Consider the following 16,768-nt stretch of genomic DNA (forward strand, 5'->3'; position numbering starts at 1 on the left):
AATTGTTACACTGACTCTGCGAGTCCATCAGATGTGTTCAGGACAACTAACTGATTCTTGGGTTATGTTAGGTTAGCAGGGATAGTCTTGTGGAATTTCCCATGTTTATTCCAACGGTCATTGTTTCAGGAGAGGGAGCCGGGCAGTGAGTCACGCGCAGGTGTAAACAGCTAATGGACTGGGAGCGATTGTTACACATTTTAAGCTGGAAACGATTGCCAGTGGTGGCAAATGACACATATTCAACCTTTCTCCACAATCTGCCATTAATATTAAGTCTTCGGAATAGACTAACGAGGGAACACATACATGTGTTACACTCGGATTAGGTTGAAATTCGGTAGATATATTTGTGGGAGGCAGTAGAATGCTAAGGTGAAAACTGCATGTGCCCAGCGCAAGTTTAAACGCCAAAATTGAACAAATAAATAGTCGTAAAATTAGAAGTGCCGCGGGAGTATCGGGGTGTGACGGAGAGGTAGGGAGGAGCGAAGCAGAGGACGTGAACCAACCAGGCTGTAACGAGCTGCGCCAGCAGCCAGGCAGCGTATAGTTAGCGCGTTCCCCGTAACTTCCCGATCAGAGGTGTAAAACGTAAATGAAAACAGCACATGAAACAAGTATACCAAGGACGATGTTTGAACAACGATGCCAATAAGGTTTGAAAAATTCACGCCGAGTTCTTGTTACTCGTAAGTGGCTTACTACATTTCCACCCAACTGAATAACCTCCCTGACATTTTAGAAATGAGTCTCGTACGAAAAGTATGCGGAGGAACAACAGTGTGTGTTTCGCAAACTCTTTTGAACAGCTAATTAGTTTTCTACCAACAGGAAAAACTCACGTGTAAGACCTCAAGCAGTTAATAAGGTTGTAGGATGTCAATGTGTTCGCATGTGGGTGGAGGCGAACCAGTTATGGAAAGTTCAACTTTACTGCTCGTGTAAAGGAAGTAATTAGAGACTTGTACATGTCCCCAGTGTCTCCTATTTTGTTAAAAAAGGTAACTATACTTGTTCTCTCCATTCAGAGAGAACTGAACCTACAGGAAATCTACATAGATGAGAATGTTTAAAATAATTAAAATGGTTGACTACATTCTGCGTACACCTATCATTACGCACGTATATCATGTTTGAAATACGAATATTTCAGTACAACTAACACACTTCTCGTAATAAATTCTTCTGTTACCTCCCATATCGAATTTTGTATGTACGAGGGTGAATCAATAACTAAGGTAATTAGAATTCTCAGAGGATAAATATGTGTAACCTTGAAATGCATGTACTCGTATTACGTGGTACTTGTATAAAAGTTTACACGAAGTACCCACATATGTCTGAGGATATGATTTAACAGTTTTATGTGGGTTCTATTTCCGTTAAGAAACTGAAACGTTTAGTCTGAAGGGACACAGAGTCCTGGTATTCACTCACCTTACAATAGAAATCTGTTCCTAATTAATTCCTGGAGGAACAAAAAACCAGCCAGGCCTAGAGCTAACCACTCAATCCCACGTACTGCTGAGGTTGCGTATGGTGGAACGCTTAACATACTTCTCCTTTTGGGGCCTACATGGCTTTCCTGGATTTATTCTGTTTGATCAAGCCATCTTCCTCAGTCAGGAACATGGCAGCCGAGTAAGAGAGCGTTGGTGGTTAGTCTGCAGATTTATTGTGTTCATATGGATATTAGTGATTCTTGGTGACTTAGTTATGTGTAACAACGACCTGTTTATGTGAAAATTGTCAAGGGTGAATAAGAAATATAATTTCTTGTACATAAGCTAACTGCGAAACTGTATTTGAGTTCCGAAATTTTGTTTGAGGTTATGTCCAGGAACAAACAAAGGAGTCGTGGTAGCTAGGAGATGGCAAGCTTGCAGCAGCAACAGCCACAGCAGTGCTGTGGAACGGATGGAAATGCCAGGACTCCAGCAAACGTAAGCAGTCGCTCAGAGGATATGTCGGCCGCGGTGAACAAAATACTTCGAGAATCAAACCTCTTTATATTCAAACATGGATCGATATGTTGACAGAGTTATTGACAGGCTGAAGGAATGTATTGATTTCAGTACTAAAGTAATTGAAAACTTAAGACTGGAAATCAGTAAATAGGAATGAAAAGATCAAGGAACTTCAGCAGGAACTTCACAAGATGAAGGCTGATTCCCATGACGAAGTGGAGCATGAAAACCAATGCTTAACCAGAAACAATATTGAAATCCATGGTGCACCGGAACTTCCGGACGAGGACGTTTATAGTGTCGTGACAAATATTGGTAAAGCTATTAGGTTTGAATTTAATAAGTGTGATGTGCACATTGCTCATATAACTCCCTTGGGCAAACAAGACACTACCCAACCCATCATTGTCAAATTTGTGAACAGATGGATAAAACAAGAATTTATGGCAGGAAAGAAGAATATCATCTGTAGTAGTGGGCTTCAGTTCTTCAGATCATATGATTTACAACAATATATTAACTTGAGAACTGGAGATTCTCAGCGATTTCCCTGTATATTCATAGATGCCAACTCACAACTTTCGCGTGTGAAGAATAATAATGATAATAATAAAATTCTTGGTACAAACGTTAGAAATTTACGAGTAATGACTCATTGGAATCAGTATAATTTACACTATTTAATGATTTCAGGAAATGCACTACTTAACGAATATATTGGTAATAACGCACAATAGACAGATGTACATAATGGGAACCAGATGTTGGGCGCGCGTATCTTGACGGAAAGAAAGGAGTCCCCATCTTCTAACGACTCTCACGCAAATCTCCAAGAGAAATCTTGTAAGATTACCAGGGATTCAGTGATGCTATTTACAAGAAAATAGATCAGTAAAGGGAAGAATTAAGATCTACAAAATGAATGTTCAGAATCATTACTAACGGAGCGATCTGTCACCTGTGGGCCGAGCTTACCCTCTCTCCAGCCGGAGACACTGATATACTATAAAAGAAATGCAGGCGAGCCCTTAGTATCCATTCTTTACTCATTCGTTGCTGAGACGTCGTCCTTCATTGTGAACCAGTGTTGCTCATTCATTGTGACTCAGTGCCACTCAAGAATATTCTGTGTTACTCAATGTTTGAATCATTGTGTAAGACAGATGTCTGTTCCATGTCAGACCGATACACGTATATCTTTCTGATGTGAAATAATAATTGTGGTATTTGAAAATAAGTACTTCTAATCCCTATAAATATTAAGGGGATGTAGACTAGTAAAATCAGTATCCGCTCACATGAATAATTTTCAAAGAGTTGGTAAAATCTCAATGATCCCCAAGACGTAGTTATTGTCTATATTCTACCAATAATTATTTTGCCGTAATTAAGGCATGTGCGGTAATAGGAGACGTCATTCTAACCAGTACAAAGTGTTAGACTAGCCAAGAAGTGATGTATAATTGAACAAGTGATGCTCACGTAAAAAATAGAGAAAACCAGTAACTGCGTCTTGTAACATAGGGGAATATAGTAGTGATCTCCAAGGACTGCAACCGCTACCCGGGTAGTCCATTCGAGCTTATGAGTGGGTCTATCCATATTATGTTATCTGACGATATATAGACACTGCTTCAATAATCAGTTTCCCATTTGTGCATATGCGTGGGAGTGCTCGTCGAATCCATGATTCTACTCTACCAGAGCGTGCCGTTGTGCCTACACTGTTGGATTATTTTCTACCAGAACGCGCCATTGTGCCTGCAATATTTCCTTCATGCACCATCCAGAACATCCGACCGTAGGTGAATGCAGATAAAGACACTATGGACACGACCCCGAAGAAGATGAACCTAGAACTCTCAGCTAACGAGGCGTTAGTGATGAAAACCAAAACCCATAGGTGTGCCCTCTGATGACGGCGCGGTTATACGCAACGAATGTTGAGTACATTCCATTCCTAAGCATGAAAATCATAACGGTCGAATCCCGTGCAAATCTCAAGGATGCTGACGATTGGAAGAAGGAGAGAACTTAAGTGTGTAAATATAGAAATTCCCAGCATGTAGTTTGATAATGTGTAGGTGACACAATATGCGTGTTTCAATGGGGTAAAGTTGTCTTTATTAGTTTAACTTTATGTGTTTCATCTGTGATTATGGATAATCACGAATTTATTCCGTGGATTTTGGCATGATTTGGTATGTAAGGCCCCATAGTGTTCGGTGCTTCAGTGAAGCATTTTTAAGTGTGGGATTGATACTTCAGCAGACTTCATAATCCATTTCAAGTTTAATTATTGAGATGGGTCTTCACAATTTTCCAAATATATATTATTTCAAGGCTTCACGACTTAATGCATGTGTCCAACTATTCCCCTTTAAATTTTAAGGATGTTGACGATTGCAGGAAGGAGAGAATGGCTCGAGATGGAATCAATGATTTATATAGTTACGCGAGTTGGCCGTGCGGTAAGGACGTGCAGCTGTGGGCTTGCATCCTGGTGATAGTGAGTTCGAACCCCACTGTCAGCAGCCCTGAAGATAGTTTTCCGTGGTTTCCCATTTTACACCATACAAATGCTGAGGTTGTACCTTAATTACGGCTACGGCCGCTTCCCTCCCACTCCTAGCACTCTCCTATTCCATCGTTGCCATAAGACCTATCTGTGTCGGTGCGACGTACAGCAAATTCTAAAAAAAAAGAAAAAAAGAGTTTATGAATGGCTTAATAGAATGTGAATTCAGTTTGGCCGCTAACAGCAGTGCTGTTCCACCTTTAAGAATGTTATTTGTCTTACGTCCACCTAACTATTTGTACGACTTTCGGAGACGCCTATGTGCCGGTGTTTTGTCCCGCACAAGTTTCTTTACGTGCCAGTAAATCTACCGACACGACTCTCGCATATTTGAGCATCTTGAAGTACTACCGGACTGAGCCGGGATCGAACCTGCCAACTTGAGCTCAGAAGGCCAGCGTTTCACCGCCTGAGTTACTCAGCCTGGCCTACTCCACCTTTACCAACCATGACAGCTTACTCACCAGAAGACGCTCCAGTCAGTGAAAAGAAGTTAGATATTCTATCAACCCCTGTGGTTGTTGGTTACGATTTCTACTCCACGTTTCAACGTTGGACATGATCAGATACGAAAGAAGTACAAAGCAAGGACAGTGATCTTGGTACTGATAAATAATGTTTTAATGTCGAAAACATTTCTTAACAGACAAAGTAAAATTAAGCAATTTCCTTAATTGTACCGAAAGTCGAAGGGATATTGTGCTTCTTGGATAGGTCTATCAAACTGTAAAAACAAATTTCAAAAATCACTTTCGACCTAAATGCAGTTTCGAAAAACTGCCTAAAATCACTTGTTTTTACTCGTTTTCTTCTTCAATAAAATCTTAGCCAAATTAGTTTATTTACATCATTCTTTCAGTAATGTGTTTCTTGGTCCAATACCCTCAGGCATTTTTTGTTTCTTTGAAAAATGTACACGCTGAATGTAGTTATAAGGGTTTAAGTGAAACCCCGCATTGACTCACATTAGCACTCGTTGTGGTGCTTAACTAAAACAATGTTGTCTCACATTAACGCTGGTAGTGGTAGAAAAAGGCTAACTGGCAATCGAATCTACCGGATAACGATGATTATGAAGAGGATTGTACTTTTTTAGGAATAAATAAACAATTTATTCTCATATTTTATTGACCTAAAATTCGTGGCTCATATCCTTAAGGTGTTTTCAACATTGAGTTGCTTGCCTGAAGAGCTGGAACTATAAATTTATTTATTTATTTATTTATTTATTTATTTATTTATTTATTTATTTATTTATTTATTTATTTATTTATTTATTTATTTATTTAATTTATTTATTCAAGACCTCTACGAGTCAAGGTTCATGCAAAAGAGCCAGTGCCACTTATACGAGGATCGAGTCATAAATCATGGCAACTTCTTTTCTCGCGAACAGGAGACAACACGGAAAATCTAAGATACGCGTTTAGAAATATAGGGCATGTACTTATGCATAGTGCCTGAAGACAAATTCTGACTTCAGGAGATTCTCGTAGGAAAGTGACAGAACACAGGCCATTTGTAAACATTGTTTTCTATGGTATAGACAGCAAATACACAAGACTACGTAGAATGAACAAGCCTCCACTGGTTACAGACCTTAGAAGAAATAATCACCCAAAGTTTTCATTGTGCGTTGCCAGCGGTGAGGCAGGCGCTGAATACCATTCGCTGCATGTGTATCGCTAACGTGTGACACCTCTCTCCGAAATGCTGTTACGGTGTCCTCTTTGTTAGCAAACCGTTGTCCACGTAATGGCTTCTTGACTTTGGGGGTTAGATCATCGTCACACACCTAATGTTTCCCGCAGCTCTGCATGGCTTTGGCGTCCATTTCTACCGCGGAGAACTGCTATTTTAACATACGTTCGTTGCTCCTGCCTGGTGACTTCTACTTTGTGACGCTCTCATTCACACACTGAACTTGGGGGCATACTTAAACCCACATTGTTGTTTACGTACACCATCTAGTGGCATCATGCGCAAGTACATACCGTACGTTTTCAAATGCATATTTTAGATTTTCTGTGTTGTCTCCTGTCCGCGATAAAAAAATAGTTGCCATGACTTATGACTCGACCTCTTTATTAGAGCACAGTCCACGTGCAAAACCTATGAATATAGAGTAAGATAAAATTAAATACTTATCGTACTAACTGTACACAAAATAATTAATGAAATCAGTCTTTAATACAAGTGCCACAAAAGTACTTACACACTAGTACATAAGCTATAGGCCTAAGTAAACTACACAACACACAGGCAACATACATACAACATTTATGAGCAAAATAGAATAAAATCTTATTGTACTAATTAAGTTCAGAATTTTCTTGAAAATTACATAATACACAAAATAAAGGAGACACCCAATCTTTATGAGTTACTAGTACTATAGAAGTAATAGCGGAAGAAACAAAAGTTTTGTGCAAGTCATTGTATTGTTAAGGGGGTATATGTGTTTCTTTAATGGCTGCCATATCAATGGAAGCATATATTATATATGCTTTTGCTGAAGTTACAGATATTTCCAAGCAAGTTTTCTTTCCTAAGACAGTAAAGTGGAGTGTTTAACACAACTGAGGTACATTGTTTTATGTTTCGCTCTCAAAAGTATCAGTTTTTTAACGTATCACATTTTAACAACGAATGATTCAATTAAGAGTGCATTATCTGCTCTGAAAGGTATGGCACGTGGTTAAAGTGGCCAGCACCTCTAAGTTGATGTTTAAGAATAGTTGCCTCAGTGGTCGTGGTATTTGCCTTTTCCAAGGAAATGGTCTTTGTTCGATGGTCCTCTCATTTTATTGTTTGTTCTAACACAGCAGTGATGAGACCTTTCTTGATATTTTAAATGCCTTCTGTAACTATCCCAATTCCCTCATCTATAAGTAAGTATTGGTATCACTGTTGTATTTTAAACATACTGCTTGGTCTGGACATCTTGTTCTAGGTTGTCTAACACTTTTAAGAAGACGAACAAACGCCTCACTAGCGCATCTCAGGCGATACTTTGTCTAGAATTGATTGCTAAAATATGAGTGTTCGATATTCTTCAGAGACTCGCTACTGACTTTGATACAATTTGGAGTTTGATGCAGGTCAGAAGAGAAATCTGCTTATGAGATTGCCCTATCTTCAATGGACATTGGCGGTCATATTCGCTCATGACTCATTGTTGGTGCTGATTTTAATTTAATTACCTGATGTCATATCATAACTTTGGCGTACATTCGTCAGCCATGAAGTTCATGCGACGCTTTACTCTTTCAATTGGGATATGGTACTGTGTATCTGTTACCTGCGCAGAATACAGCGGTAACACCATAACACTTTATTGTCTCTTCAGTCAGCGACCATGCTTCCATTCCATAGGATCGAAAAACACACAACTTCTCAACATTCGGGTTTTGAGGTGAATGTTAAGTTATAAGTTACACAAAACATTTTTGATTTTGATGAGAGCATTTCTGGCTTTTCCAGTACGTTCCTTAATTTAATTTATTTTGGCAGGTTTCTCATTGTTACTAAGAGATCATCCCAATTATTAAATAATTGATAATTCTTGAAGTACTGTTAGTTTGAGATTTCATTTTTCATTAACCTTTATGCCATATTCTTTACACATTGGAGCTAATCGTTCACTAGTCTTTGTAAGCTTTCTTCGATGTTGGCTAAGAAGACTGTATAATCTGCATATCCGAGGTTGTTACGATTAAGATGCAATCCTCTATGTCATCAAATGCCTCTTTGAAGACTGCTCCATAGTATATTAAATAACAAAGGAGACAGTAAACATTCTTGCCGAACTAATTCCTGGATGTTGGGCTCCTCTTATAGTAGGATTTTAATCTGCAGAGCTGCCATTCGATCCTGATATACAGTATTTCTGAGTTAATTCTAATATCTTTTTCATCAATACCTCTAGATTGTATTACCTCTATCAGCTCTGTATGTTTAATTCTACCAAAAGTTTTCTCAAAATCAACAAAGCATGCAAAGATACCATAACTCACATCCCTACACCATCGAACTAGAACTTGTAAAGTGACTAGGGTTTCTCTTATATCTAAACCACCTCTGAATCTAAATTGCGTCCGCCAGTTTTCCAAAAAATATGATTTGTCTTTATTTGATCTTCAGAAATAATTTGAACATGTAGCTCATAGCTTCACACAATTTCATTGGATTTCTTGGGAATAGGAATAAAAGTTAACGTTTAGAATTTGTCCTGATTCTTAAATCCTATTGAAGAGATCTGTTATGATATTTATTTTATTTTATTCAACTTATTTCAATATAGCTTCTGGTATCTCACTTGTACGCCTGGCTTTGTATATTTTAATGTTTTGTACAGAAATAAATTTAATAATTTTTTATCCTATTGTAGCATCGTCTATCTAGTTATTCCTTGTTTCCCTGATAAATATCATGAATATATTCCTGAAATCCACTCGATTCAACCCCTGTGTCTACTAGAATTTTGCAATTTGTTTCCTTAATGATTCCAAGGCGACCTTGCGTGAACACCAGAGTTCCTCCTTTTATTGCCTTGTGCATGTTAAATGTCATGTTTATCGTCTAAGTTTTCCATTCAAGCGCATTTTGTATTCAGCAAAGATTCCTTTTTCTCGATTATTTTTCTTTTAATTTTCCAATAGTTGACATTTCTTTCTTCAGTTTTCTTCATTATTCCAAGATATTTCATCTGTCATCCATTTTTGTTCACTTTCGTTTTTATCTGCTGTAAATCACCTTCTATTGTTTTATGTAATGAGGCTTAACTTTGTCGCACTCGATAGGATCTCGATTCATATTTTTTCCTAAGTTTATTCTTCGTTGTAGTTAATATTTCTTCTGTTCGTAGCTTTTGTTAACGATGAGTTCTCACCCGATACCAGTATATTCTTGGAGAAATTAATTCAAAACAGTGTGTTATTAATAATCTGTGTTAGCTGAAATAACAATGTAGTTTGACTATCGGAGTTAGATTGTTGATGGTGAGAATATTTCCACCTTAGCTCGCAGTCAAATAGTTCACCATCAAATCTATACTGTAGGAGTACGTAAATAATACGTCAAGCAAATATACGTTCATACAAGTGCGTCCCAATAAAGTTCATTTTCCTCTACACATAAACATAGGAAAATGAAGGCAACAAAAATTGTTCTGATGGACTGCATATAGGCCTACATATGTGAGTGGGAGGCGTGACCAGTCTCAAGGGAAATAGTATACAGGAAGAGCATTATTGGATACGAGGTACTGCTCGCACAGCGACAGTATAGAGCAGGGCCTCTCAGAGGTGCTTGCACTGTGCACGGTACAAAAGACGACTTCGCTTGGTTGACCAGAGTGCAGACCCCCACTCCTCGATTTGGAGCAATAGCGCTGTCTCTCTCTTTCCCCACGCCTGTCTCGCTCGCTCCACCTGTCTCCCTCTTCCTCACTTGCTCCGTATTGCTCCACATCCGAGCCGAGTTGAGCCGAGCTTAGCCGAGTAGCCCAGAGACGAGGCGTTGGTCCGAGCCGAGCTGAATGGGACCGATGCACTATGCACAGGAACTCTGCGCCTCAATTAGCACGCGTGAGATTTTGGGCGTTTGAGAGGCCCTGATATAGAGAATAACGTTGAAGCGTTTGAATGTTTAAACTTGACGCACGATGTTTTCTGAAACGGTTCGCTAGGTTTGTTGCTACCGGGAACAGAGGAGGAAATTAGACAGAGGTACATGGATATGATTAGTGATAAGTTTCGAACAGTAGAAAGTAAGCACGTTCAGGATATACAAAGCGAATGGGTGGCATTCAGGGATGCTGTAGTAGAAACAGCAAGGGAATGCCTTGGAACAACTGTGTGTAAAGATAGGAAAAGGCGAACATCTTGGTGGAATGATGAAGTGAGAGCAGCTTGTAAACGTAAAAAGAAGGCTCATCAGAAATGGCTCCAAACAAGGGCCGAGGCAGACAGGGATTTGTACGTAGATGAAAGAAACAGAGCGAAACAAATAGTTGTTGAATCCAAAAAGAAGTCATGGGAAGATTTTGGTAATAACATGGAAAGTCTAGGTCAAACAGCAGGGAAACCTTTCTGGACAGTAATAAAGAATCTTAGGAAGGGAGGGGAAAAGGAAATGAACAGTGTTTTTAGTCATTCAGGTGAACTCATAATAGATCCCAGGAAATCACTGGAGAGGTGGAGGGAATGTTTTGAACATCTTCTCAATGTAAAAGGAAATCATCCTGGAGGTGTTTCAAACAGCCAAGCTCATGGGGAGGAGGAAAATGATGTTGGTGAAATTATGCTTTTGGAAGTGGAAAGGATGGTAAATAAACTCCATTGTCATAATGAGGAGATAAAGGCTAATTTAGGAATGAACTCGATGGATGAAGCTGTACGTATAAACCGGCTTCGGTGGTGGGGTCATGTGAGGCGAATGGAGGAGGATAGGTTACCTAGGAGAATAATGGACTCTGTTATGGAGGTTAAGAGAAGTAGAGGGAGACCAAGACGGCGATGGTTAGTCTCGGTTTCTAAAGATTTAAAGATAAGAGGTATAGAACTAAATGAGGCCACAACACTAGTTGCAAATCGAGGATTGTGGCGACGTTTAGTAAATTCACAGAGACTTGCAGACTGAACGACGAAAGGCATAACAGTCTATAATGATAATGAATGAATGAATGAATGAATGAATGAATGAATGAATGAATGAATGAATGAATGAATGAATAAAATAAAAATGGTTAACTGCCGGGCTGAGTGGCTCAGACGGTTGAGGCGCTGGCCTTCTGATCCCCAATTTGGCAGGTACGATCCTGGCTCAGTCCGGTGGTATTTGAAGGTGCTCAAATACGTCAGCCTCGTGTCGGTAAATTTATTGGCACGTAAAAGAACTCCTGAGGGATAAAATTTCGGCACCTCGGCGTCTTCGAAAACCGTAAAAATAGTTAGAGCGACGTAAGAAATAGATAACGTTAGTTATTATAACATTATTATTATTATTATTATTATCATTATTATTATTATATGATTATTATTATTATTATTATTATTATTATTATTATTATTATTATTATTATTATTATTATTATTATTATTATTATTATTATTATTATTATTCGTACCGAGTGGTGCTGAAAACTCTCGGTGTTTTGAAGGATGGGAATGAATGAAACTTAATTTTACGCGTCTAAATATCAAATCACCTCCATGCAGTTAGCTTGTTAACACAGGCAGTTAGTCATTGGTGTTTTGATTCCAGAATAAAGGGTTCGATCTCTGCTTTGGTTGATGGCATATGAAGATGTACCATTGGGTTTCGTTAAAGCTCCTCATCACAAAACCCAGTGTCTCAATTTCATTTGAAGTTGCTGTTCTTTTAGTTTTAGCTGCCGGTCGAGTTGGTCGTGCGGTTAGGGTCGAGCGGCTATGAGCTTGTATCCGGGAGATAGTGGGTTTGAACCCCACTGTAGGCAGCTCTGAAGATGGTTTTCCGTGGTTTCCCATTTTCACAACAGGTAAATGCTGGGGCTGTACCTTAATTAAGGCCACGGTCACTTCCTTCCACTGCCATCCCTTTCGTATCCCATCGTCACCATAAGACCTATCTGTTGTGTCGGTGCGACGTAAATCAAATTAAAAAATAAATAGTTTCGGATTTAAAATTCCATCCCCTTAGAATTGGGGGTGAAATCTGGCTCCTTGGATGAATAATGAGCACAGTGGCCTTCGGTTCAGAGGGTCTCGGTTTCAATTTCTAGCCGCGTCGAGGATTTTGTCCACGTCCTGTTACTTCCTCTCTCGCGGGGACTGCGTTTTTGCATTTGACGCAGTATACATCCCTACATATACTTTACACACAATACAACACACTAAACACCACCACAGAAACCACAGTGAATAGCTGGGTTTCTGCTTACTACATTTCCACCTAACTGAATCCCTCCCTGCCATTTTATACCTTTCAGCAAATGATCCATGTAAACCACGAACAGCAAAGGTGAAAGATTACAGCCTTGTCTAACTCCTGTAAGTACCCTGAACCAAGAACTCATTCTGCCATCAATTCTCACTGAAGCCCAATTGTCAACATAAATGCCTTTGATTGATTTTAATAATCTACCTTTAATTCCATAGTCCCCCAGTATGTCGAACATATTTTCCCTCGGTACCCTGTCATATGCTTTCTCTAGATCTACGAAACATAAACACAACTGCCTATTCCTCTCGTAGCATTTTTCAATTACCTGGCGCATACTGAAAATCTGATCCTGACAGCCTCTCTGTGGTCTGAAACCACACTGGTTTTCATCCAGCTTCCTCTCAACGACTGATCGCACCCTCCCTTCCAAGATGCCAGTGAATACTTTGCCTGGTATACTAATCAATGAGATACCTCGATAGTTGTTGCAATCCTTCCTGTTCCCTTGCTTATAGATAGGTGCAATTACTGCTTTTGTCCAATCTGAAGGTACCTTACCAACATTCAATGCTAATTTTACTACTGTATGAAGCCATTTCATCCCTGCCTTCCCACTATACTTCACCATTTCAGGTCTAATTTCATCTATTCCTGCTGCTTTAAGAAAATGGAGTTTATTTACTATCCTTTCAACTTCCTCAAGCATAATTTCACCAACATCACCATCCTCCTCCCCATGAGCTTGGCTGTTTGCAACACCACCATGATGATTTCCTTATACATTGAGAAGATGTTCAAAACATTCCCTCCACCTCTCCAGTGATTTCCTGGGATCTATTATGAGTTCACCTGAATTACTCAAAACACTGTTCATTTCCTTTTTCCCTCCCTTCCTAAGATTCTTTATTACTGTCCAGAAAGGTTTCCCTGCTGCTTGACCTAGCCTTTCCAGGTTATTACCAAAATCTTCCCATGACTTCTTTTTGGATTCAACAACTATTTGTTTCGCTCTGTTTCTTTCATCTACGTACCAATCCCTCTCTGCCTCGGCCCTTGTTTGGACTCCATATATTCCTATTCTAAAAATTTGAGCCATAGTTGTGCTCCTTAGAAATCGGAATGTTTCTCAACGGCTCCTAACCGGAACAAGATTAGGGCCCCATTCGAAGAAGTATGTACGAGAATTTGTTTTATATTTAGATATAATAAGTGTGCATAAAAGCTGGACAGGGAGCTCTAATCACTCTAAATGACTTAACAACATTCAATAAAACACTTCCATTTTCTTCCAAGAGACATCAATTTCCAATTCGCTTGGCATTTTGTCTCACGATCAGTAAACCTCAAGAGACGTGAAGGTCTCTGTTTACCTCAGGCAGTTTTCAGCCATGGCCAGTTAAATGTTACAATATCAAGAGAGCGATATTTTAAAGTTGCAATAGTGCCGAAAGGAAATTGTACAAGGAATTTACCGAGCAAGGGGCTGCGCTGTTTGGGACACGTGGCTGTCACCTTGCATTCGAGGGATAGTGGGTTTGAACCCTACTCTCGGCAGCTCTGAAGAGAATTTTCTGTGGTTTCCCGTTTGCATACCAGGCATACCTTAATTAAGGCTACAGTCGCTTCCTTCCCACTTCTTGACATTTCCTATCCCATCGTCGCCGCATGACCTATTTGTGTCTGTGCGACGTAAAGAAAACTATAAAGTACAAGGAATGTCGTATAATAAAGGAAATCCTTCAATAAATGTTTACCCCATTGACCGTCATGTCTTGCCGGGTTTCAGTTAGTAAACGTTTCACTTGGCTCGGTGACTGGGTATATCTGCTGTCCCCAACATCCATGCAAATCATACAACACGTAGTTTCCCTTACATGGCAGATGCCACCTACCCTTGACGAAGGGACTGACTTACAAAGGTTACACCAGGCTCACAAAAGCCGCATTACATTTTTATTACAGAGTTTAACTTTGCATGAATATGGCATTCGGTGTATGGTTGGGTAGCTCGGCAACTTTTCCCAGGATCTGTCTCCACGCTACTAAGTCCAAAAGTTCAAAAGTTCATTTCTTTGATTTCTACGTGAAACGTAGGATTTCTTCAACGTGTTCTGTCCATTACAACATCTCTCCATGTCTTGTTATTACCACCAACTGTAGCCCCTAGTTTATAGTTCTTTTCCCCGCGATCCTCGTGTTCTGTCAATTATCACATTTGTCCTTGTCTTATTAACACCAGTTACCGAGCTCGATAGCTGCAGTCGCTTAATTGCGGCCAGTATCCAGTATTCGGGAGATAGTAGGTTCGAACTCCACTATCGGCAGCCCTGAAAATGGTTTTCCGTGGTTTCCCATTTTCACACCAGGCAAATGCTGGGGCTGTACCTTAATTAAGGCCACGGCCTATTCCTTCCCACTCCTAGCCCTATCCTGTCCCATCGTCGCCATAAGACCTATCTGAGTCGGTGCGACGTAAAGCAACTAGCAAAAAAAAAAAAAAATTAACACCAGTTAGCTCTTACTTGATACTTCTCTTCCAAGTGATCCTATGTCTGCTTTTCTGAATCCAATTTAGTGCCTGTATTGTGTTCTTCGTCTTCTTAGGATGTGACCTATCCACATCTATTCCACTCTCACTATCTCTTGTTGGGTTGTGGTCTCCCAATAACACTCTCCTTACAAACCTTAAACAACAGTTTATAGAAGTCTGCGGTCTTGTGATGTCTTTGATACAATGTCGTAGGGAATTCATTTCGTTGTCCTGGATAGCTCAGACAGTACAGTGCTGGTATAGTCAGCCCTCGTAGGCTGGTTTGACCCTGGCTCAGTCAGATTGCATTTTAAGATGCTCAGATACGCCAGTCTCATGTTCGTAGATTTTGCGATACGTAACAAAAAACACAGTTCTACCCCTTTAGGCAAGCAAATCAATGTTGAAAACACTCTAGGGATATGAGCTATGAATTTTGGGAAAATAAAATATAATAAAGTATGAGAATATAACTTATTCTTTATATATTCCTTAATATTACAATCTTTTTCTTAATGATCATTATTCGGTCGATTAGATTAGCAGTTTGCCTTTTTCTACCACTACGAGCGCTAATGTGAGTCAATCCAGAGTTTCAATTAAGACGTTGGGGTGGACATTTTTCAAAAAATCAAATAACACCCGAGGGTGTTGTAACAAGGAACACATTACAGAAAGAATTATGTAAATAAGTTAATTTGGATGAGATTCGAATATAAATTAAAACGAGTAAAGGACCAATGATTTTAGGCTGCTTCTCCGGAACTGCATTTATGTCAGACGTGATTTTCGAAATTTGATTTTTTTTTTAAGTTTAATATAGCTATCCAATACTCAAAATTTAAAACATTTCTGGGCCCTTTATCCCTTCAACGTTCGTCACAATTGAGGAAATTGCTTAATTTTACGTTTTTCGTTGTATGGGGACTCGTACTTTGTCTGCTAGGAAACGCTTTCAATATTAAAACCCTGCGGAACAAATCTCCGGCTCCTCGGCGTCTCTGGAAACCGTAAACGTACTTAATAGAACCTAAAATAAACAACATGATAATAATAATGATTATATAATTATATATTATTATATGGATTATATGTAATATATTCTGCCTGCTGTTATTTTTTGATGGATACAGTACTTTTGCATCCATCTCATGGCACAGGCCGGAGTAAAGTGTAGCTTCCACTGAAGTCCCAGTCAATATCCATGGCCGTGACAATACGGAAGTTGCTGGAGTATGGGTAGTGCTGAGTAATGACATTCAGAGCATGACTAGTGCATCTGAGTGTTATGAAAGGTGCTGCTCATAGGGTCAGTCGTGCTGCAATAGCACTTTCTGACCCAGTGAGGAAAGCAATGGCAAACTACTTCACTCCTCATCTTGCCTAGTACGCCTCATTTTGGTGCTGCCATTGGTTTTTCGGGTTTCCTTATAACCGCATAACCTTGGGTGGTGCTATTTGAGGATCCAACCAGCCTCTGGGCTGATGACCTAACAGACAAACAGATGTAATATATTATTATTACCATTATTTTTCCGATCCATTTGTTATCTCCTATCAACATTCGTTTTACAAACAGTTTCATTTCATTGGTTCGTAATGGCATAACGTAGATCCTACATCATAGTGAAAGGAAGATTAATTAAATGTTCATGAATGTACTTGTAGCAATTTCTGGATTATTAGTTCATATCTCTCATCCATCCATGTACCCGTGACATGTCATAGTTTTCGCCATGAACTCACTAAGAACTGAGTTCTTTA

General features: G+C 39.4%; 1 protein-coding gene across 1 annotated transcript in view; it reads left to right on the forward strand.

The window, feature by feature from the left end:
- LOC136874512 (uncharacterized) overlaps positions 1-16,768 on the forward strand; it is a 799,993-nt gene that overhangs the window by 268,954 nt on the left and 514,271 nt on the right. The gene's annotated exons all lie outside the window — the stretch shown is intronic.

This window comes from Anabrus simplex, chromosome 5 (genome assembly GCF_040414725.1).
Source record: "Anabrus simplex isolate iqAnaSimp1 chromosome 5, ASM4041472v1, whole genome shotgun sequence".
In the NCBI taxonomy this organism is placed as follows: Eukaryota; Metazoa; Arthropoda; class Insecta; order Orthoptera; family Tettigoniidae; genus Anabrus; species Anabrus simplex.